The 6,472-nt window shown below is 40.7% G+C and overlaps 1 non-coding gene across 1 annotated transcript; it reads right to left on the bottom strand.

The window, feature by feature from the left end:
- Window positions 1-915: 915 nt before the first annotated feature.
- On the bottom strand, window positions 916-1,022 carry LOC141635263 (small nucleolar RNA R71). Its single transcript, XR_012539962.1, has one exon. It is a non-coding gene; the product is annotated as a small nucleolar RNA R71 (small nucleolar RNA).
- Between the last annotated feature and the right edge of the window lie 5,450 nt (window positions 1,023-6,472).

Genomic DNA, 6,472 nt, shown 5'->3' with positions numbered 1-6,472 from the left:
AAAGCTTTGAGAAATTTCGGGGAATTAGAAGACCGCAAGGTTAATTTGAGCATAGATCGAAAGGCTTGCTTATACCCCCTGAGTCCGTATTATAGCATTTCTGCTACCTTATTCCCCTGACCATTGCCATGGTTAACCGAATTTCCCGATCTTCCTTTTATCTTGAAATTCTTATTTAAGCAATTAGTCATTAGTATCAACCAATTTCAAAACCCCCCTTTTAATTGTTACTTCTATAGACTGAAAAATAGCAAACAAAATCAACCTTGTCTCTCTTTGGTTCGACCCTTACTATCACTAGCTATAATTTTAGTTTGGAATTATAAATTTAATTTTGATACAAAACGACGGTATCAAATTTTGGCGCCGTTGCCGGGGAGACGGTGTAATTCTGTTTGCTTTATTTTTAGTTTATTTTTCTTGTCTCAAGGAACTTTGGTTCCTTGAGGTCGTTGCTTACCTTTACTTCTAGTTTTGCTTTTGCACAGTTAGAAGACAGGTTTTTGAGAGGAAGGCTTGAGTACTCTCAGTTCTGCGAATATGGCTACAATATATGATAATCTTTAGCCAAAGGAACACCATCTTCCAAAGGGGCACTAGTTACCTACCCCTACTACGGGTAACTTCGAATTTCATTCCTCTTATATCGATTTAGTGGAGCGAAATCAATTTGTTGGTCTACTAGATGAGGACCCCTTGAAGCATATGGAAATTTTCACAGACTACTGCTGTTCCATACCTATACCAGCTGGGGTGACTCAGGTTGAATTAAAGGGGTTGATGTTCTTATACTCCTTGAAGGATTCGGCGCGAGATTGCTACCGCTACCTTGATAGGGTAGCAGCTGGAGTCACGGATTGGACATCTCTAGCATTAGCCTTCTACAAGAAGTACTTTCCACTTTCAAAGACTGACGTCTTGAGAAAAAAAATCACAAGTTTCCAGCAAGGAGTTGATGAGGATTTTTGTGAAGCATGGGGACGTTTCAAAAGTTTGGTCCGAGCTGTCCCTCATCATGGCTTCCAGCAGTGGTATCTTTGCAACTTATTCTACAATGCTTTATATGATGATTACAAGGTCATCCTGGACATAGCTGCGAATGGTAGGTTTCAAAACAATACCGGTCAGAATAGAGGTTGGAACACTATTGAGGAAATGGCGTTCCATAGAGCTGAGTTTGGGAGTTCACGTGGGAATTCACGGAAGCAAAGTGATGAAATGAGTACCATCGTGACACTCATTACTTCTATTACTGCCCGTCTTGAGTGGCTCGAGGCCTCTGAAGCTTCCAAGGAAAGAGTTGGAATTCCTATCCATAATTCAGATGACACCGCGAAGTTGAGAGAAATGGTCCAAACTCTTTTGATTCAAGTGGCGAATATGGAAGCAGCCGGGATTGAGTCCTCAAAGAATTTTGTGAAGCAGTTGGAAAATATAGAGGCTAAGCAAGTCGCAAATTCTTCAAACAAATGTGAAGGGCCAATTGAAACGATTAATGTCATTAATCTCAGAAGTGGCCTCTCTTATGAAGGTTCCGACAAGCCAAGAGGAGACTCGGAAAATGATGAAGAGGCTAGTTTAATTTCTGGTGCAAAAACGAGCTCAACTGCCAGTACTTCTGGTCAATCGACCAACATTGTCAGTCGATCGACTGCAACGTCAGATAAAATAGTTTCTGATCAGAAACTATTCACACCCAGCACATGAAGTCGATCGACCAACATTGTCAGTCGATCGACTGAGTCACCTGACGAAAATCAATTCTGAACAGGAACTGTTCACGCCCAGCCAAGTTGGTCGATCGACCACTCATATCGATCGATCGATCGAGATCCCAAAGATGAGATGCAAATCCGTCAACTAGTTTGCATGATTCTTCACTCATTGATGATTTGTGGGGTTTTAAACCTACGGAAGCCGAAGGTTCAGATCCTACGGCGGTGTTGCGATCCCGTATCCGGAGCGTTTGAAGGCTACTAAGCTGGAGCGTAAGTTTGGTAGGTTTCTGGAGATGGTCCAGAATCTCGAGGTAACGGTTCCTTTCACTGATTTAATTACCCAGGTACCCTCTTACGCTAAATTTATGAAAGATATTTTAAATCGTAAGAGAAATTTTCGTGATGATGGTAATGTTGCTTTTTTGGAAGAATGTAATGCTCTTTCGCAAATTAATGTACCACCTAAATTAAAGGACCCGGGTAGTTTTTCAATTCCTTGCACTATAGGTAACCACGAAATTGGAAAGGCCCTTTGTGACTTAGGGGCCAGTGTCAGTGTCATGCCGTATTCTGTTTGTGAAAGGTTAAATATTGGTAGACTTAAGGTGACTGGTATTACCGTTCAAATGGCAAATAGATCGACTCAGAGACCTATAGGAGTTCTAGAGGATGTACCCGTTCGAGTGGGTAAGTTTTTTATTCCTGTCGATTTCGTTGTTTTGGACATTGCAGAGGACAGTCAGATACCTATTATTTTAGGTAGACCATTTTTACATATAGCTGGGGCTGTAATAGATGTCAAACGCGGAACCATCACCTTAGAGGTAGGGGATGACACCATTGAGTTCAGTCTTGCTCACAAGGCAACTGCTGACGATGGTACGTGTTATTCCATTGATATTGTTGACAGGGCTGTTAGTTACAATTGGAGGGAATCCTTAGCCAAGGATCCCTTAGCTGATCTAACCGGTTCAGATGAGTGTGCAGGTACTACAGTGGAGAATGCTGAGGAGCCAGATGCTTTGGTAGCCTCAATGGAGAGCTATGAGCTCACAGAGGAAGAAGATGAGATGCTCTTGAGCCTAGCCAACGAGAACTTGGTAAACACTTGCTACACCATTGAAGCTGATTCTGTCTGTGCTGTAGAGGTAAAAGTGCCAGAGCGTAAGCCACTTCCTCCTAATATTAAGTATGTTTTTCTAGATGATACGGAGCAAGACCACTATTGTTAGCTCTAAGCTTAATGATGACCAGCTGTCTGCTTTGATGTGTGTGCTTAAGAAAAACAGGAAGGCTTTGGGTTACTCTTTGGATGACATTAAGGGCATCAGCCCTGATGTTTGTATGCACAGGATAGAGCTGGAGGACGGCCACAAGCCTTACAGACAGGGTCAACGCAAGTTGAACCCGAAGATGCAGGAAGTTGTTATGGCTGAGGTGATGAAACTACTCGATGCAGGTATTATTTATACAGTTGGCAACTCCAAGTGGGTTAGCCCAGTTCAGGTAGTCCCGAAGAAAGGAGGGACTACCGTGGTTAAAAATGAGAAAAATGAATTAATACCAACTCGAGTAGTGACGGGGTGGCGGATGTGCATTCATTATAGACAGTTAAATGCCGCCACCAAGAAAGACCATTTCCCCCTCCCTTTTGTTGACCAAATGACTGAAAGACTCGGCCTCTAACAAATTTTTCATTTTTAGACGGATATTCAGGGTTCTTTTAGATCCCTATTCATCCGGACGATCAGAGTAAGACCACTTTTTCCTATCCACAGGGTGTTTTTGCATATCGTAGAATGCCTTTCGGATTGTGTAACGCCCCTGCTACCTTACAGAGGTGCATGATGGGGATTTTTTCTGATTATATAGAGAATATTATGGAGGTATTCATGGATGATTTCTTTATGGTAGTGACTTTGATCGTTGTTTAGCTAACCTTGATAAAGTCATGCAGCGTTGTATATATGTTCATCTTGTTTTAAACTGGGAAAAGTGTCAGTTTATGGTCAATGAGGGAGTTGTGTTAGGGCATCTGATTTCTGATAAAGGTATACATGTTGATAAGGCAAAGGTGCAGGTGATTGAGCAATTACCTCCTCCCGTGAATGTTAAAGGAGTGAGGAGTTTCCTTGGTCACGCTGGTTTTTACCGGCGTTTCATTAAGGATTTTTCAAAAATTGCTAAACCACTTACACATTTGGTCCTTAAGGATGCTGTCTTTGAATTTACTCATGAGTGCCTTACCGCTTTTAACAGGTTAAAGGAGGCCCTAGTTTCTGCGCCAATCATTCAGCCTCCTGATTGGGACCTCCCATTTGAGATCATGTGTGATGCCAGCGATTATGCGGTCGGTGCAGTTTTGGGACAGCGGAAGAATAAAGCATTGAATGCCATATATTATGCGAGCCAAACTCTGGATGAGGATCGACATAATGACTCCCTATTTATAAGAAAATAGGGCTTATTAAACCTAATGACGGAATTAAACCTAAAAAGCCCAGCCCGTCAGCTAAATCCACTCGATCGACTAACTAAGGCACTCGATCGAGTGGTATTCCTTAGCATTCCTCTCGATCGAGGACTTCTTTCCCTTAAATCACTCGATCAAGAATAGGTAGCTCTCGATCGAGCAGATTGGCTCTCGATCGAATAGAAGTCGTTCTCGATCGAGCACTTCTCAGCGCGTAATTCCTGCTTCGCGCACTGAACTTCAAACGGCTGCCATTTCTTCGTTACTTGGTCAAACAGGGTTATTCCGGTGGCATTGGAAAGCTAAAAGGACAAACTTTCATCTCCAATTGGAATCACCTGAATATCTGTTGTAGAACTCGAGATATGGCTCTTACAAGCAGGAACTAGCAAATTGACGCACTCTCTTGGCTCGCCTAACTTCCTTACTCCAATGCGCATCTCAAAATAGTACTTTCCAAGCTCCGACTCAACTCATCTCCTAAATGCATGCGTAGGGACATGTTTTAGGCTTGTTTTCACTCCTTTCGGGTTCATTCCTGCAAATAAGACAAAATAACCCAAAGTAGCATATTCGGGGCATTTCGTAGCATAAAACCACGGTAAAAGCATAGAGATGCGTGCATAAAATAGGCTAAAAAGACTATATAAAATGCACGTATCAAATCTCCCCAAACCAAACCTTTACTCGTCCCCGAGTAAACTAAAATGCAACTAAAGGAACGGAAAAAGATAACTCAGAGCTAGCTACAAATGCCCACTTAAGCCAATTTAATGCGAGCAAACTAACACTTATAGCAGACAGTCAAATGCAAACGAGTTATAGGATGTTTATAAATAAAGCTGAACCGTCGACCTTGCAAGACCTTTAACAATGGACTTTCACGGGTCACTCTTCTCTCATGAAGCAAAGGGTGAACATATATATGTAAGAGAGAAAGAAAAATAGTCGCTCACCTAAACTACGACCCACATAAGCATGCATGCAACTAATATGATAGACAATTCTAGCTACCGAACATACATTCCAACCGAACGAGGTCCTGTCACAGCCGAGGGCTTACAAAAATATGGTAAAGTGAGGCAATGGGTAAGAAAAGGCAAAACAATTATGGGAATGTGGAGGTATAGGTGATCAAGCTAGTACCTAAACAGAACCATATGACAACATCCAATTCTCAACTCAATTATGGAATAAGCACATGCCCTTCACTTGGCATAAAACTCACCAAACCGAACCAAACATACTCCTCATATGAAATAAGATAGAACATAGGAGTAGAAACCGTCAACCAAACAACATCTTTTTTTTTCTTACTTTTCTATTTTTTCATTTTTCATTCCTTTCGGTTTCTTTTTTTCTTTTTTTTTTTTCTTTTTTTTTTTCTTTTTCACGTCATCACGTTTTTTTTCATCATCCTCCTTTTCTTCATAAATTACCAACTCCGAATCAATAGATTATGCGCCAATATTTGATACAATGAAATATATACCGCAAAACAACAATCTAAACTAGCTTGACAAGGCAGGCTAAATTTGGATGTAGCTAAAGGGTCAACTGGCAAATTTGGCTAATGTGGAGTTAAATGGGTAAGAATGAAAGAAAGGGAATGTAAGCACCTCCCTGCATGTGACACCAACCACTAACCCGAATGTATGACGGCAAAAAGCAATTGAATTTCATATACGTGCAAATTGATGAACATGTTATGCAAGGAGTAACTACTCACAATCCTACATGAAACTGGTCATAAATGACACCAGTTTATAAGGCTCTAATTCTTAGAAATTATAAGTAGGTTGCCAAAATTTCAGGTCAAGTCTATATGTTCAGCTAAATTAAACATTAACTCGTAGATATGCAATAAAACAAAGCTAGTAAGATAATTAATTCAATGCAAGGCTTAAGCAAAAAGACAAATATAGTGCAATTTCATCATGGAAATCATTGTTCCGACTCAACCTATATGCTAAAATAAACGTGAATTTTTTTGAATTTTTCTAATTTTTTTAATTTTTATGAGATTTTGAATTTTAATAAGAATAAACAACAATGCAAACGGAAATTAAACGTGACAACAGAAATGCAATAAAGACAATATGCAGACACAGATATGGATGCATAACCTCCCCAAACCAAACTGTACAATGCCCCCATTGTACCAAAACATGGAAAGGAAATGCAAACTGAAGGAGAAAGAGAGTAAATGCGGAAAAACTCACAAAATGCGCGAATAAAGGGACCTCCCCAAACCGACCATGAAATGGGAGGTTGCTAAGGG

The sequence above is a fragment of the Silene latifolia genome, chromosome Y (assembly GCF_048544455.1).
Source record: "Silene latifolia isolate original U9 population chromosome Y, ASM4854445v1, whole genome shotgun sequence".
Taxonomy (NCBI): domain Eukaryota; kingdom Viridiplantae; phylum Streptophyta; class Magnoliopsida; order Caryophyllales; family Caryophyllaceae; genus Silene; species Silene latifolia.
The sequence above is the reverse complement of the archived record's forward strand: the minus strand, read 5'-3'. Positions and strand labels throughout refer to the sequence as shown.